Source organism: Psammomys obesus, unplaced genomic scaffold (assembly GCF_907164565.1).
Source record: "Psammomys obesus unplaced genomic scaffold, mPsaObe1.curated_primary_1811, whole genome shotgun sequence".
In the NCBI taxonomy this organism is placed as follows: Eukaryota; Metazoa; Chordata; class Mammalia; order Rodentia; family Muridae; genus Psammomys; species Psammomys obesus.
Window position 1 is genome coordinate 615,424 of NW_026596725.1, and position 18,090 is coordinate 633,513.

Consider the following 18,090-nt stretch of genomic DNA (forward strand, 5'->3'; position numbering starts at 1 on the left):
ACAAATTCACTTGGCTTTCTTTGTGAGATTCATACAAGGCTTCATTTGAAGGAGAAAAGGACAAACTTCAAGGCAGTCAGTTTTATAAATGTTTGGATTTCCATGATGTGATCTAGCATCTAATAAATAAATATTAGTGAACACATAAGATAGCTTTCAGTATAATTGTAGAAAGTCCCTTTAACTTACATGCTACATGCATTTTATAACCAGTTTTCAAAGCTTGGACAATATAAATGCGGGATGGTGTGTACTATAAAGAACTGTTAGCAGTGCTCTGTTACTATATAGAAACTACGTTTCACCTTTTTTATACCCAAAAGGATCTATGAAAAGCAGACATCCTCTGTCCTGAGGAAGCACAGAGTTATATGTCACTGTTACGTCATTGTTGCTTGTAAATTTCAATTGACCGTAAGCAATTTTTTTTTGTAAAAGAATGGTTAAAGACCAGGAAGATAAATTTCCCTTGTCTTGTAATTGTGCCATAAAAGTCACAGGAGCATCAACAGGAGCTCTTTCAAAGTTCCTCTTTAAAAAAACAAAACAACAACAACAAAAACTTTCTAGTACATGAGAAGCCTCAGTGCGTCAGAATGGTCAGCAACTCCTCACCTGTGCAAGATCTACTGCCTCTTCTAATGCTGGGCACAGGCTCCAGTTTATCGACTGGCGTGTAACTTCTCATGACAGGAGGCTGAATTACCCAGTGCCTCTCTGCCTCCCCTGTGGGGTCAGGGCTGCCCTTTCCCCTTTCAGTTCAGTTCTCCTTGTTATCTGTGTAACACTTAGCAAAAGATAACAGACTAAACCAAGTGTAGAGATAATGAAATATAAATTAGTAGGTTTTCTAGCCTTTATCCAAAGCCTTGTCAGAGTGTATTATCTGAAAGATGGAGTTCAGAGCAAGTCAGTTAAATTTCGCCTTATCAGAAACTGAGTGTGAAGTGTGGTAATGTTGCTAAGTGCAGAACAAAAATCTTTCTCTTTTGCATCCCATGACTGCTCCAGGCAACATTCTTGGAAACCTCTGACTAGGAAGGAATAGAAGACCCTGAGATATATACAGTGTGACAAGCCAGGAGGCTATGCTTCTCCAGTAACCATCCTATGAACGGCAGTCGCCTGTGGCAGTGACATTACCACACTTTGCTCAACTTCAGAAAGGGAAATTTAACTGACGACTGCTATGAACTGAAGCCACAGCCTAAACCAGATAATACACCCTGACAATACTGTCAGGCAAAAAAAGGATGTGTTCCCATTGATTTCATCGCATTAGAGACATGTTACCCTGAGCAGTGCGTGTTCGAGGGTATATTGTGCACACTGTGGGAATATCAAAGAGAATGCACACTGATTTAGGCAGAAGCAGGCCTCCAAGACTCTCAGGAGTGGCCAGCCTGAAATATGCTACATTTGGCAAAGCAGAGAAAGCAATAATACTGGTGGTGACTTTAACTTGATTCTTCATCACTTTGGCCCGAGGTTGAGACAGGAAGTCAAATGTATAGCTTCTTTGGTATAGAAAGTTATTTTGCCTACTAGCAAAGGTTTTATGTAAACAGCAACCCAGCCACAAACTCTTTGTTCTACAATGGTGTCCTGTCTGTGAGATATACTACTGCAATGGTGGCACAAAATTTGCAGAAGTAACCATCTAAGATCTGGTTTGACAGAAGGATCAGCCCACTCCACAAGATGGGCCCTATCTTCTTGATTGACCATGAACCTGAAACTAGGTAGTCCAGAAACCTAAGCATAAAACAAACACTGGTACTCTTTAAAAAAAAAAACAAATAAACAAACAAAATAACAAAGAAAAAGAAAAATCAATGAACCAACCAAACAACAACAAAACACCCACACAACCAACCATAGCCATGAAAAGACTCCTAATGACTTCCTACTATACTCATAGATCAGTGCCTTGCTCATCCACCATAGGAGAAGCTTCCTCCCAAAGCAGATGGGGAAAAAAAAACAGAGGCCACAGCCAGAAATTATGTAGAGTGAGATACCTGGGCACACTCCGCCCTAAGTGGGCCGTCTCCATCAAATCTCTCTACTCAGGACTCAGGGAATTCCTAGGACAAGGAGTCAGAAAGAGTAAATCTTAGTCAATGCTCTATTTCTGTGCAGAGACATAGCAACTCTTTTAAAAGAAAGTGTTTAATTAAGGGCTTGCTTACAGTTTCAGAGACTTATTCCATTATCATCATGGCACATGGCATGGCAGCAGGCAGGCAGGTACGCTGCTGGACAAGTAGCTAAGGACTATATCCTTGTACTTGGGTCGAGAGAGAAATATTGGTCTGAGTGTGGGGCCTCAAAGCCCCACACCCAGTGACACACTTTCTCCTTCAACAAAGCTATACCTCCTAATCTTCAAAATCATATCAAAGTATTAGACCCTCTGCTGACTAAGCATTCAAATATATGAGCCTATGGTGGCCTTTCTTATTCAAAATACCATAAAGCTTAAGAAGGAAGGGAGATGGAGGACACCAAGAATAGAAAACAAAGCCTTCTATGTCTACAAACTTGACTCACACATGAACTCTGAGAAAGAGTCTGGTCAGTACCAGTTGGGGTCCTAGAGCTTAAAGAAGTAAACACATGTCCCAGAACCTATCTCCAGTCAATAACTATTTGCAAATCAAATTTAGTTTCCTAGGGAAACAAAATACTCTTAAGGGTAGGCTGTATGGGCAGCACTAGATGACCAACAGAAGATGACCTCACTGGCATCTTTGGGAGTTCCTTGTCTCATAATGTTTTCTCAGGGATTTCTTTTTTTTAACAGTATTTTATTATTTTTTTCTTTTTATTATATATACATGGGATTCCTGTGTGTGCACACCAGTGTGCCTTTGATTCGTATGCTTTCTCTTGGACTCTTTTCCTTCTGTTTGTTTTCCCAATTCCAATGTGTTAGGATTTGTTTTACCTTATTGTATTTTATTTTATTATTAGCCCATAGGAACCTTATTCTCTTCTAATGAGAAACAGAAGGGGTGGATCGAGATGGGAGAGGAAGGGCAGAGGAGCTAGGAGGATTAACCCTAGAGGGAGGGAAAACTGTAAACAGGATATATTTTTTTTAGAAAAAAATATCTATTTTCTTTTGCTTTTGCTTTTGTTTTGTTTGTTTGCTTGCTTGCTTGCTTGTTTGCTTGGTTTTTGAGACATTTCACTGTATAGCCCTGGGTGTCCTAGAAGTCCCTCTCTAAACCATGCTGTCCTCCAATTGAGGTTTCCAATTGCCTCTGCCTCCTAAATGCTGGGATTAACACTGTGTGTCCCTCCACCTCCTTGCAAAGTACCTCTCACATTTGGCCTGTAAGGGGACTGAATCCACAATCTTGGAGTTAATAGCACCATGCTCTAAACAACTGAGCGAATGGGACAGCTTCTATTTTAAATAAAAGGGAAAAATACATATTGTAGGTACTCCAGAATTGATTAAATTAAGTTCTTCATTTAATTTACAGATATACTTTTAGATATGTGTTTTCTTAATAGAGAAGGAAGTAATAAAACAAAGGAAGAGAGGACTAAGGCTGGAAAAAAAAATATGCTGCTATAAGAAATATATGCTTCTAGTAAATGTTTATAAAAGTAGACATTTTTTTTAAAGAAAGTACTTTTATTACTGTTTTCACTATAATAAATCATCAGTGCTTTTGCACATGTGAATCAATATTCATGTTTTATATATTTGGCAAAACCCTACGATATTAACACAACATTATGAGTACTGCATAATTTATATGTTGATAAATCATAAAGAATTTTTTAAAGTCTAACTTCAATATCCTATTTGTATGTACATGTATAGCTCAGAAAAGCAAGGAAAGTAATGGAATAGAAGAGAAATATATTTCTATGTCTCACTGGCTCAACAACAGTTAATTCAAAAGCATCATGAGATGCAAGTTCACAAATTCATTGTGCTGAAACTTTCATTTCAAAAGCAAGTGCTAAGAAGTCACTAATTTAGTCTTGCTAGGCATTCCTGTCTCATATCTCTTATTTCAAATTCTTCCATATACTAGTCTCAATGATCATTTATTTGTCCAATCACTCTGATCCGAACACTTTTCACTTCTGAAATAGTTTTAGTTGAATAGTTTTAGAATTCTGAATTTTGTAGCTCACCTTTTGTTCTTTAAACTGCTACCCATTGGCATATTTGCGAACATCAGCATTCCAGTCATCCTCATGATCACCCTTATCCTAAATCGGGTTAGAACTATCCATCCATCAATGCTAGCACCTAAGAATCCATATGGCAAGTTGATACTTGTTTGGTATTATTGATTTATGTTAGTATTTTTTTTCAAATAAAAACCAACTTCTTTCTACACTTATAAAGAATGACATGAATATGAAATGACCATAATCTGCTACTTGGAAAGCCAAATTGCCTACTGAACAAGGACATTGGAAAGAATAGGACATCTGTTTCTCTCTTATCTCTTGGACCATTTTTTTTCCCTACCATTTGTGGTGCATTTTGTAAGTTTTCCAGATTTAACTCTTTGTTCAATATTGAAGATGGTGTATTGCCCCGTTTTATATTAGTACCTGATATTTTCTTTTATGCTCTTCGAATTCTAAATTTTTTGAGTGCGTTGTTACCTGTAGTTAGCACTAGATAACTATATCATTCTTAAATCTATTGTGTTCTATTTTTAACATTTTGAGTACTTAGCTATAGCAGAGCTTTTTTTATGCCTTTCCTCCTGAGCTTTACATTGCAACCCCCAGACATTTAACAAATTACTTTTTCTAAGTGGCTTGAAATTTTTATTTCTATGCAAATGAGGACACTTACATTAAATTTTGGGCCAACACATAAGAAGATTGAGTGTCGATCATGATCATACCCTATGACCTTTGTCCTTGTCTCCAGTCTGCCACTTCTTGTAACCATTGCAAGTGAAGAAGATGAATTTTGTTTTCACATTTTGTGTCTGGTTTTTGGATTGTACCTAAGTATGGGAGAAAGTCTTTGTGTGATACTGTCCATGCTTTGGCTATTTCAGACATGGATTGCCAAATACATGAATGCAGTCTCTTCTTTCTGTCTGCCTTTTATGATCTCTCTTGTCCCCCTGTCATGTAATTATGCCACAATTTAGTACACCAAGTATGATTACCATGCTCTTGTATTTCCCTGTCTACATGACTATGTGAAATACACTTGTTTTCAAACTATCTTATCTGTTGTATTCTTTTTATAAAAAATAATCTAGGACAGATGAAACCAACACTGTCAAGAAATAGTCAGTTTGGTAATTTCAACCATCGTGAGCACTATATCGCAGCCTGGCACAATTGATTTTGTGGTTTCTACTGCAGTTGAGAATAAAATCTTCTTCAGCTTCAAAGGATTTCTCTATAGTGTATATAGCTTATGTAAGAGCAAAGGACATGGCGTAGAAGTCCCTTTCCTAATTGTTAGAATGCAAGTATTGAGGCTTTGGCTCATCTCTTCAAACAAAATAAAACTTTTTAAAATAAAAGACAAAGCAACAGCAGGAAAAAAAGAACATTGGCTTCTCTCAAGATTAAACACAGGACAATAGATTACATAACTTCTTTTTTTTTTTTTTTTTTTTTTTTTTTTGTATTCTACAATGTAAATACCTAAGACTCAAGGCATTGGAGCCAATCAGATATGAGAGTTCACTTGTGGTTACTTTTTTTTTTTTTTTTAATGTTCCATGAAAGTATATGTTAGACAAATGAGCCATGGTGTTATAATCAGGACCAGGGGATGTGTGGGTTCCAGGTCCTAGCAAAACAACTATGAAAGGGCTTCTACTGTAGTGTCCTTCAAACAGGTCTGTATTCAACTAATTTCACAGTTCAAGCATAATAGAGTGGTAACATAGTGCTCAAGCGAAAGGTCAGAGATTCCATTCTTTTCTTTGCCTCTCACTGTCTCCCTAGCTTTCTTTATTTGGTGGAATCAAACAAGTCTCAAAAAGAGGAATGAGTGAATGTGGTATCTTGTCTTTTACTAGACCACAGCCAAGGGAGCCACAGACAAAAATCAACATAAAATAGCTTCTGTCAGAAAAATGATACATTTGTTGCCAATCAGTCAGTGTGGTCAACTTAGAAATATGATAGAGATCTAGTAGGTTATATAATTTCCACAAAAGGAATAATAATCATAATAGATTGCCTTATTGACAATTTTTTTTCCTTCGTCTAATATGAGCAGTGGTAGAAGCAAACTACTCAATTTGTTCCATCTGTTATATTCATGTGAGTGTGTTGTTGTCTTTTTATCCTCTTCTTTTTCTTTTCCACAGATCAACAGGATAAACCTAACTGCCTAGCTACAAAAAAAAAAAAAAAAAGGATAAAAGGAGCTTCTTTGTGAACTGAAGTTTCAGCTGAGATGCCTTACACTGGCTGATGTTCTGAAATTAGCATGAAACAGCACCAGAGGAAACAGAGGGATTCTTCCCTGTTGTACAAAGGACCCTGTGAACTTTCCAAATGCCTGCAATCTCATTACTGACAACATTTTTTTGCCCTCCAAGTTTTCACATAGTGACCTATGGCTTCCACTGGAGCCAAGATGCAGATTTTTCTCTCTAGTGAAATAGCATGAGCAGAGTGAAGAACGTCGTCTTTAAGGAAGCAAGCTGTGCACCACCGACATAATTAGGAGAGCTGCTTGCAAGGAGAGCAGTGGACATGTAATGAGCTAGCAGGGATAAGGTGGAAAATGAGAGCATGGTTATGTTGCAGAAGCACTGTTTGAGTTTTCCTTTCGGTAGGCTCAAAACAAAAATATTAAGCCTGCTGAAACCCTTCCAGAGTTTGGGGATTAAAAGCTCTAAGGAAGCTTATGCCACTGTGGAAAGGGAAGAGAGAAGAGCATCTGCTGTCAGTAGCTGTTTCTGATTATTACTCTTTTGACCCAAATTCACTTCATAGAGCAGCATCTGTGTCAGCAGGAAAGAGTCTCAGAAAACATTTTTAATGATTTCAGTAGAGAACACAGGATTTTAGGCAGGCCATGTGCTATATCTTCACCAAAGTTCAAGAAAGAGTTTTGAAGCAAGGATCTAATTTCAAAGGAGGAGCCATCACGAGAACAAGGACTCTGAAGTCAGTGTATGGTAAAGCTTCCCTAATCATTCAGGAATCCCATAGCAACTGTGAGAATCTAGGCATATAAAAAATGTCTCTGGCCTTCCAGTTCTTTATCTACATAAAGATAATAGTAGCCACTCCTATTTCAAATAAATGTTATAAGAAAACTAGATATAATAGTGCATACAAAACACATCCATACTGGATAATAACAATGAATGATGGCAAGTTTTATTATTAACAGAGTCTAAAACACTAAACTAGGCAGTGATAAAAAATATGCGAAACAAAAACAAAAAACAAATCTACTGACTTGTTCGATATTCATGAAGTAAAGACTATTACCTACGCTTGGTTGTAGAATATAAGTAGATAAAAATCTTAAGTCAAATGGAAAGAATCAGTGATTGAATGGGCATGATGATGAAGAATTCAAGCCTTGAATTCAAAGAACAATCAAGTGACAACTCTTAGGTGGCAAATGACAACTGAAGGAGTCAAGGAGGGTGGCGTGCGATGCTGCCAGAATACGTGTAACATATGGTGTCACCAAGGGTCAAAAGACAGTCTAGAACTAATGACAGTAAGGTAATTCATCATATTCATGGAAACAAAATGAAAGACATGCAATCTAGGATAGCTACAAATGAAAGAGTAAGAGAAAAGAAAATATCTGCAAAGACATGGAAAAACAGTCCTTGCTGAAATTCTACTGGCAACTTTATTATCTTTAATATTCATTTTTATTTTATTTTTAAAATTCATTACAATTTATTCACTTTGCATCCCAGTTGTAGACTCCTCCCTTGTCCCCTCCAAGCCTACTCTCCTTTATTCTTCTCCTCCATACCCCTCCTCTAGTCCACTGATAGGGTAGGTCCTCCTCCTCTATCTGACCCTAGCCTATCAGGTCTCACCAGGACTGTCTGCATAGTCTTCCTATGTGGCCTGGTAAGGTTGCCCCCCTCAGGTGGAGGTGATCAAAGTGCCAAACACTGAGTTTATGTCAGAGACAGCCCCTGTTCCCCTTGGAGACTAAGCTGCCATGGGCTGCATCTATGCAGGGGTTCTAGGTTATCTCCATGCACAGGGCCTGGTTGGAATATCAGTCTCAGAAAATACCCTGGGCCCAGATATTTTGGTTCTGTTGCTTTCCTTGTGAAGCTCCTGTTCCCTCCAGATCTTTTATTTCCCCATTCTTTCATAACATTCCCTGCACTCTGACCAAAGTTTGGCTCTAAGTCTCAGCATCTGCTTTGATACCCTGTTGGGTAGAGTCTTTCAGAGGCCTTTTGTGTTAGGATCCTGCCCTGCTCCCTGTTTTCTCCCATTCTGATGTCTATCCTCTTTGCCATTCTGAACGAGGCTTGAGCATCTTACCACCTTCTTGCTTAGCTGCTTTGGTGTACAGATTTTAGTATGGTTATTCTATATTATGTGTCAAATATCCACTTATAAGTGAGTATATACCATGTGTGTCTTTCTGCTTCTGGGATACCTCACTCAAGATGATTTTTTTCTAGATCCCACCATTTGCCTGTAAATTTCATGATTTCTTTGTTTTTAATAGCTGAGTAGTATTCCATTGTGTAAATGTACCACAATTTCTTTATCCATTCTTCAATTGAGGGATATCTGGGTTGTTTCCAGATTCTGGCTATTACAATAAAGCTGCTATGAACATAGTTGAGCAAATGTCCTTATTGAATGGTGGGGCATCTTTTGGGTATATGCCTATGAATAGTATAGCTGGATCTTGAGGTAATACTATTCCTAATTTTCTAAAAGAGCACCAGAACACCACCAGCACGGGCTCTACGGTCAACAATCAATAAATGAGACCTCATGAAACTAAAAAGCTTCTGTAAAGCAAAGGACGCTGTCATCAGAACAAAACACCAGGCTACAGACTGGGAAAGGATCTTCACCAACCCTATATATGACAGAGGGATAATATCAAGAATATATAAAGAACACAAGAATCGCCACAACTACATCTGTTTAAACAGCAACAAACCAGTAGTATTTGTTCTACCCTGGGTCTCTAGGCTAAGTGGACTCTGTCTCTTGGTTACCCAAGCAATGTTTTCTTTGGGTCCCATCTTATGGAATTGGCCTTACATCAAACCTGACATTGATTAGTTATTTCCACAAGTTTTGTGCCACCATTGCCCTAGCATATCTTGCAGGCAGAACAGCATTGCAAATAAAATGGGTTATGCCTGGCTTGATGTTTATGTTTTGTTTTTGACAGATTGTGGCATACCTTCATATAAAAAGACACTTATACACAGAGGTGCAGGCCCTATGTAGGCACCAGTCTGACATCTCCATGTTCAATGAGTTGTGTGGGTGTTGTATTCTGTAAAGGAGCCTTGCTGTCAGTTTGTGGAGAGCAACCTATTGTCTTGGCAACAGCCTTGGCTAACAATTAAATTGGATGTCACCCAGTTCTTATACTGGAAGCATTGATAAGAGAGGGCCTGTTGGAACTCAGTCTCCCATTATTTAGAGATTTCAATAGGATTATCTTAATATCTCATGGGAAATTTCTACATTAGGTTTCCATACTGCCCCACAAATACTCTTCAATTTTAGCTGTCTCTCCTCATTCCCTCTTACAGCTCCATCTTTCCTTTTCCTCCCCACCAGGTCCTCACAGTTCCTTGCCTCCAGTCCACCAACAGAATCCATTCTGTTTTCTCTTCCCAGAGAGTTCCATGCATCTCCACTAATCTCTTTCTCTATACCTATCCTCTCTGGGCATACATATTGCAGCTTGTTTATCACTTACCTAATGGCTAATATCCATATATAAGTTAGTACATGCCATATTTATCTTCTGGATCTTGGTTTATTAACTCAGGGTGTGTTTTCTGGTTACATCTGTGTTGATATAATGATCTTCGGGAATGTATACAATCTACCCTTGTTCATTTAAATGTTGATTTCTCTACACCAGTACTTGTTTTAAATACAGACATTGCATTGTGATGCTTATTTTAAGCATCACCTGTCTCAAGGTAGTGTAAACATGCCACCATTTGTTCTCTGTGTTGTCAATAAGACAACCAGCCCCAATGCTGCACAATGAAGAGAATAGGGTGGGACATCCTGGGAGAAGAAGAAGGAAGCAGGAAAGTAGGTGTATAGGTTTACAGGAGAAAACTTGGAACCATGAGGAGGGGTGAACTGGACCTAAGATAGGACTAAAAGTAAGTATAATGGGTGAGATCTAAATAGTAGGAAACGATGTGGGCTTGGAGGTTTAGGATGGAGAAACTATTGCCCAGCATTATGCTCTAGGCTAATTATATCAATCCCAGTCTCTGTGTGGTTATTTGGGTATATAGCTGGTTTAGGAATAACCACTACTTAACTAAGAGATAAAACAATAGTAAATACTAATCGCCACAACATATCTGTTTGCTTAAAAATTTCATGAAGTTTTTTTGAGCTGAGTAAGAGCTCATAAGAGTTGGAATTAGCTAACACCAATTCTCTTCAAACTATTCCACAAAATAGAAACAGAATGAACATTACCAAACTCATTCTATGAAGCCACAGTCACCTTGGTACCTAAACCTCACAAAGACTCAACAAAGAAAGAGAATTTCAGGCCAGTCTCCCTTATGAACATTGATGCAAAAATACTTAACAAAATACTTGCAAACTGAATCCAAGAACACATCAAAGATATTATCCACTATGACCAAGTAGGCTTCATCCCAAGTATGCAGGGGTGGTTCAATATACGGAAATCCATCAATGTGATCCACCATATTAACAAACTGAAAGAAAAAAAAAACATGATAATCTCCATAGATGCTGAAAAAGCATTTGACAAAATCCGAAATCCATTCATGTTTAAAGTATTGGAGAGATCAGGGATACAAGGCACATATCTAAACATAGTAAAGGTGATACACAGTAAGCCTATAGCCAACATCAAACTAAACGGAGAGAAACTTAAAGCAATCAAACTGAAATCAGGGACAAGACAAGGCTGCCCACTCTCCCCATATCTCTTCAACATAGTGCTGGAAGTCATTGCTAGAGCAATAAGACAGTCGAAGGAGATCAAGGGGATACAGATTGGAAAAGAAGAAGTGAAATTATCACTATTTGCAGATGATATGATAGTATACGTGAGTGACCCCAAAAACTTCACCAGGGAACTCCTACAGCTGATAAACACCTTCAGCAAAGTGGCAAGATACAAAATCAACTCAAAAAAATCAGTAGCTCTCCTGCATACAAAAGAGAAAAGGGCTGAGAAAGAAATTAGGGAAACAACACCCTTCACAATAGCCACAAATGACATAAGGTACCTCGGAGTAACCCTAACCAAGGAAGTCAAAGACTTGTATGAAAAAAATTTCAAGTCTCTGAAGAAAGAATTAGAAGAAGATATGAGAAGATGGAAAGATCTCCCATGCTCATGGCTTGGCAGGAGTAACATAGTAAAAATGACCATCTTACCAAAAGCAATCTACAGATTCAATGCAATTCCCATCAAATTACCAACACAGTTCTTTACAGACCTGGAAAGAAAAATTCTCAACTTCATATGGAATAAAAAGAAACCCAGAATTGCTAAAACAATCCTCTACAATAAAAGATCTTCTGGAGGTATCTCCATCCCTGATCTTAAGTTGTACTATAGAGCAACAGTTTCAAAAACTGCATGGTTCTGGCATAGAAACAAAATGGTGGATCAATGGAACCGAACAGAGGACCTAGAAATAAACCCACACACTAATGGACACCTGATCTTTGACAAAGATGCCAAAGCCATACAATGGAAAAAAGATAGCATCTTCAACAAATTGTGCTGGTCCAACTGGATGTCTACATGTAGAAAAATGAAAATAGATCCATACTTATCACCCTGCCCAAAACTGAAGTCCAAGTGGATCAAAGACCTCAACATAAAACCAGACACATTAATTCGGCTAGAAAAAAAAAGTGAGGAATACCCTAGAACTCATTGGTACAGGAGAAAACTTCCTGAATAGAATACCAACAGTACAGGCTCTAAGAGCAACAATCAATAAATGGGACCTCATGAAACTGAAAAGCTTCTGTAAAGCAAAGGACACCTTCATCAAAACAAAACGACTGCCTACAGATTGGGAAAGAATCTTCACCAACCCTTTATCTGACAGAGGACTCATATCCAGTATATATAAAGAACTAAAGAAGCTGAAAAGCAGCAAACCAAGTAATCCACTTAAAAAATGGGGAACAGAGCTAAACAGAGAATTCTCAATAGAGCAATATCGAATGGCAGAGAAGCATTTAAAGAAATGCTCAACCTCATTAGCCATTAGGGAAATGCAAATCAAAAAAACCCTGAGATTTCACCTTACACCCATGTGAATGGCCAAGATGAAAAACTCAAGTGACAACACATGTGGAGAAAGGGGAACCCTTCTACTCTGCTGGTAGGAATGTAACCTTCTACAACCACTCTGGAAATCAATCTGGTGCTTTCTCAGACAACTAGGAATAATGCTTCCTCAACATCCAGCTATACCATTCCTAAGCATATATCCAAAAGAGGCTCAAGTACACAAAAAGGACATTTGCTCAACCATGTTTGTAGCAGCTTTATTTGTAATAGCCACAAGCTGGAAACAACTCAGATGCCAGTCAACTGAAGAATGGATGCAGAAATTGTGGTACATCTATACAATGGAATATTACTCAGCAATGAAAAAATAAGGAAATCATGAAACTTGCAGGTAAATGGTGGGACCTGGAAAGAATCATCCTGAGTGAGTTGTCCCAGAAGCAAAAAGACACACATGGTATATACTCACTCATATAGACATACAACATAGGACAAACCCACTAAAATCTATGCATCTAAAGAAACCAAGCAAGAGAGAGGACCCTAACTAAAATGTTCAATCCCCATCCTGAAAGGCAAAGAGGATGGACATCAGAAGAAGAAAACAGGAAACAACCTAGAAACCTGCTACAGAGGGCCTCTGAAAGCCAGAAGAAGAAAACAGGAAACAAACTAGGACCCTACCACAGAGGGCCTCTGCCTGATGGCCAAGTGTCGGGCAGAGTGAATGGAATTTTATGTAAGAAGTGGGAAATAGTAAGAGCTGGAGAGGACAGGAACTCCACAAGGAGAGCAACAGAACAAGAAAATTTGAACACATGGAACTTCACAGAGACTCATACTCCAACCAAGGACTATTCATGGAGATAACCTAGAACCCCTGCACAGATGTAGCCCATGGCAGGTCAGTGTCCAAGTGGGTTACCTAGTAATGGGAAGAGGGACTGCCTCTGACATAATCTGATTGGCCTGCTCTTTGATCACCTCCCCCTGAGGGGGGAGCAGCCCTACCAGGCCACAGAAGAGGACAATGCAGCCACTTTTGATGAGAACTGATAGACTAAGATCAGAAAGAAGGAGAGGAGAACCTCCCCTATCAGTGGACTTGGGGAGTGGCATGCATGCAGAAAGGGGAGGGAGGGTGGGATTGGGAGGGGGGGAGGGAGGGGCTTATGGGGGGATACAAAATGAATAAATTGTAATTAATAAAAATAAAAAAAATTTAAAAAAAGAGTAGGAATTAACCACGAATATTCCTGAATTATTATTTTTTTAAGTAATGGGAAAATTCTAGCACTCTGGAAATGTGGAACTGGCTGAATTACTCTGAGAAGAATACTAAACATTACTGAGTCCTGTAACTACAATGTCTGAATACTAAACCACATCTATGGCATTTAAGTAAAACTGTGAAATCCTTCATCTTGATCTAGCACTTGGGGGACAGAAGCAGGGTGATAGAATGCTCCAGAATAAGACTGTTACATAAAAAGACCTTGTTCAAAAACAATAAAGGAAACAAAACATTTTTGAATGTATCATGGAAATGGTAGTTCTGAAATACTGAGTATGTTGCTTGTGATAAGTGTTAGTTTTACAGAGAAAGGAAGAGAAAAAAATGGTAGAAAATAGAACAAGCATGTATGTAAAACCTGGCATCTCCTTCGCTTGCTTAAAACATTAGTTTAATTGGAAAAGATTTTCAATTTGAAAAATGGGATGAAAATGAACTAATGATCAAAGAAACACATAGCCTGCAATGTAAGAAAAATAGGGACTATAAAGTTAAATCTGTTAGAAAATACAACTTTAGAACTGTTCTGTCCAACAACATTAAATAATATATAGAGATCAAGTACCATGGGGATTGAAGAAAACGTATTGGTGTTGGCAGTTGGACTCTAATTGGTGAAGTTCAACTCAAGATTCTAAAAAAATATGATAATAATAAAATAAAGATAAAAGCATAAAAAATAATTAAATGGGAAATATAGAGTTGTAAATGAAGAAGCTGGGGCTTAGGGGAAAAACAGATTTATTATGAAGTTAATCAAATTTCTATTCAAGGGGATAAAGAAACAGAATATAACAACAGATCCAGAGAGATAATACATTCTTTAATATTCAAAAGTAGAAAATTATAATAATAGTAATTGCAAAGACAGTTAATACTACAGAAAATATAAAATTTCAAGGCAGACTGAAGATAGTATTCAAAAACTATAATTGTTATATAAAGCATGTACATTTTTTGAGCTACCTTTAAACTTATCATGGCCTGAGACTGTCTCTTCAGAATACTTAATTAAACCCTATAAAGTAAATGTATGATGTTGAGCCTCAATAAGCCAATTCTTAAATTAAGATGGACTACTGTCCAATCGAGTTATTACAAGGGTTTAACCAAATGGCATTTATAAAGAAGTTAATCTCTGAGGCCAGAAAGATGATTCTGTGCATAAGGGTACTTGTTGAAAAACATGAGAACCTAGACCCAGATTCCAGCACCCATGTTATAAAAAATTAAAACAATTTGGTCAAGGCTGTGTGAGTACCTGCAACCCCAGAGCTTTATGGTAAATGGACATATGCAAGAAATCTCTGGACCTTGATGAACACCAAAATATCTCCAAATTCAGTGAGAAGCTCTGCCTCAAAAGGTGGAGAACAGTAGAGAAGGACATTCAATATCTTCAGGCATAGGCATGACAAACTCACATGACCATATAGTCCGGCTAATGCATGTGTACGGGTACATATGAACACTCAGGAAAATACAACAAAGACAAAAACCACACACACAAACAAACACACATGCATCTTTTTCAGGTCAGTAGAAATCTAGGCAGTGGCACCATTTGGTTATTTGTTGAAAGGCATTTGTAACTGCTTAAATTAATACACCATACAAGTGTGTGACAGGATTGATACATGATTACCCATCTTAGTCAAACGATTGTGATTATTTTTAATTTAAACGTGGATTATAGGAGCTTCGCTTTTTAGTGTGTAGTGTAATAGTCAAGCACGAATAAGCACAAATCTATTCGCAAATATCTCTACCACTCTGTGATTTTGAATCCTTGAGGAAGTTCTATGAGGTATTTAAAAGAGTGAGTTGTGCAGGATTTTTTTCTGATTGAAAGTTTTAATGGCAAATAAGTTACAGATAGATTCAATAGTAATAATTTTTCAATTATGATTGGAACACTGAGCAAATAAACTTAAAGTCCCTCGGAATTTGAATCTTAAGTTAAACCAATATAATGGAAAATGTACTCTTTGCTTATTTGTATTAGTCAAATCAATTTCAGGAAATAATTAAGCTCATCTTTAGAAAGTTGTAGAAAAACAAATATTTAAACCAAAACAAATTTCACAAAAAGAACTCCAAATGATTAATGAGTATAGTCACAAATTTGGAGAAATAATGAAGAACAAAGGTTGAAATAATGAGAACTATTGAGACACAAATGTTTTATCTGTAACTTTATCAGTAACTCTAGATAAAGTGTTTTCTTTAATGAGGCAGGAATTTCTTTGCTGCTTCCAAGAAATTCCATATTTGTGCTGATGTTCACAAGAAAGCAGGGAGTTTTTGCATTTGTTTCATAAACATTTCTTGATGGTGATTAGTATAAACTAAGAGAAATAAAAACTCACCAAGAGGTATCTTCAGAAAGAGACCTTACTGTTTGCCATTGGCTAGCATTAATTCAGGAAGATTAACATCAGAATAAAATAAGTCCTAGTACACATGGAATTACTATTAAAAAGACATTTTGTGGAAACACCAGCTGAATCATTCACTAGCTGTGTGGCTCCACAATTTAGTCAACTCTTTAGAGATTTCATTTCTTCTTTCAAAATAACAAAGATATTTTTCTTAAGAATTTGCTATTAAATATATAGATACAAGTTTCATATTATATTGTGTATAGTTTTTAGTGGGCATTCAAAAATACCAATTAGGTAAAATTGTGTCTTTTTGTATATCCTCAGATCTTTAGTTACTCACCATGTAAACTTTAATATGTTTGATTCCACATTGAAAATAAAATAAAAATATAGCATGCTTTATTTCTCTAGTAGCAATATTCATAAAAGCATTTTGATTAAATAAAAAAATTGTTTGTAACAATTATATTTCAGACTGTTATTCTATTTAAAAGACTCATATCTCAATAAATATTAACAAGCATTACATCCTAATAAGTAAATAAAACATAGTATCTACAAATATAAAAAATGATACCATCATAAAGGAGAACAGCTCTTCTTTATATTTTAGAGCCTTCACATTTGATATTTTCAAGAGTTTTGCTAGCTACTTAGAAAAACTCCGTGTATCATTGCACAAATCTCAGTTTTCTATACACTGGCTTTCCTTAAAGACTACATGAAATGTATTGCTCCTTAAATTAAAAAAAAAAAGAAGTTAAATAGCAAAATATCTTGAACTTAAAGAAAGACAAGTGTTGGCTAATGCAGTGAATTCTTGTCAAGAGATTTAGAGACTATCAGGAGCATTGGATAAATTAACCTTCTATTCCCATATGTGATTTCTTATAGACAATTCACAAACTACCCATTCAATGAACCAGATACTGTCTAAGTCAAATTCATTAGCATGGCTTCTGAGAATGTACAAAGGAAAAACATAAATCAAAATATATGAAAGCCTGTTTATTGTTTATAAACCCAAAAATGTATTCAGTGTGTTTGCTCTTTATAATGTGCAATGCAAAACATAGCTAAAGATAAAGGTTGCTATCTTTTTTTCATTAATTATACTTTATTCACTTTGTATCCCCCCATAAACCCCTCTCTCCTCTCATGATCCCACCCTTCCACACCCTTCTTCACGCATGCCCCTCCCCAAGTCCACTGATAAGGGAGGTCCTCCTCTCCTTACTTCTGATCTTAGTCTATCAGATCATCTCATCAAGAGTGGATGCATTGTCATCTTCTGTGGCCTGGTAAGGCTGCTCCCCCCTCAGGGGGAGGTGATCAAAGAGCAGGCCTATCAGATTATGTCAGAGGCAGTCCCTCTTCCCACTACTATGGAACCCACTTGGACGTTGAACTGCCATGGGCTATATCTGCGCCGGGGTTCTAGGTTATCTCCATGCCTGGTACTTGGTTGGACTATGAGTCTCTGGGAAGACCCCTGTGTTCAAATTTCTGGTTCTGTTGTTCTCCTTGTGGAGTTCCTGTCCTCTCCAGCTCTTACTATTTCCCACTTCTTACATAAGATTCCATATACATTGCCCAGCAATTGGCCTGAAGTCTCAGCATCTGCTTTGATAGTCTGTAGGGCAGAGCCTTTCAGAGGCCCTCCATGGCAGGTTTCTAGCTTGTTTCCTATTTTCTTCTTCTTCTGATATCCTTGCTCTTTGTCTTTCGGGATGGGGATTGAGCATTTTAGTCAGGGTCCTCTCTCTTGATTAGTTTCTTTAGATGTACAGATTTTAGTAGGTTTATCCTATATTACATGTCTATATGAGTGAGTATATACCGCGTGTGTCTTTCTGCTTCTGAGACAGCTCACTCAGGATGATCCTTTCCAGGTCCCACCTTTACCTGCAAATTTCATGATTTCCTTGTTTTTT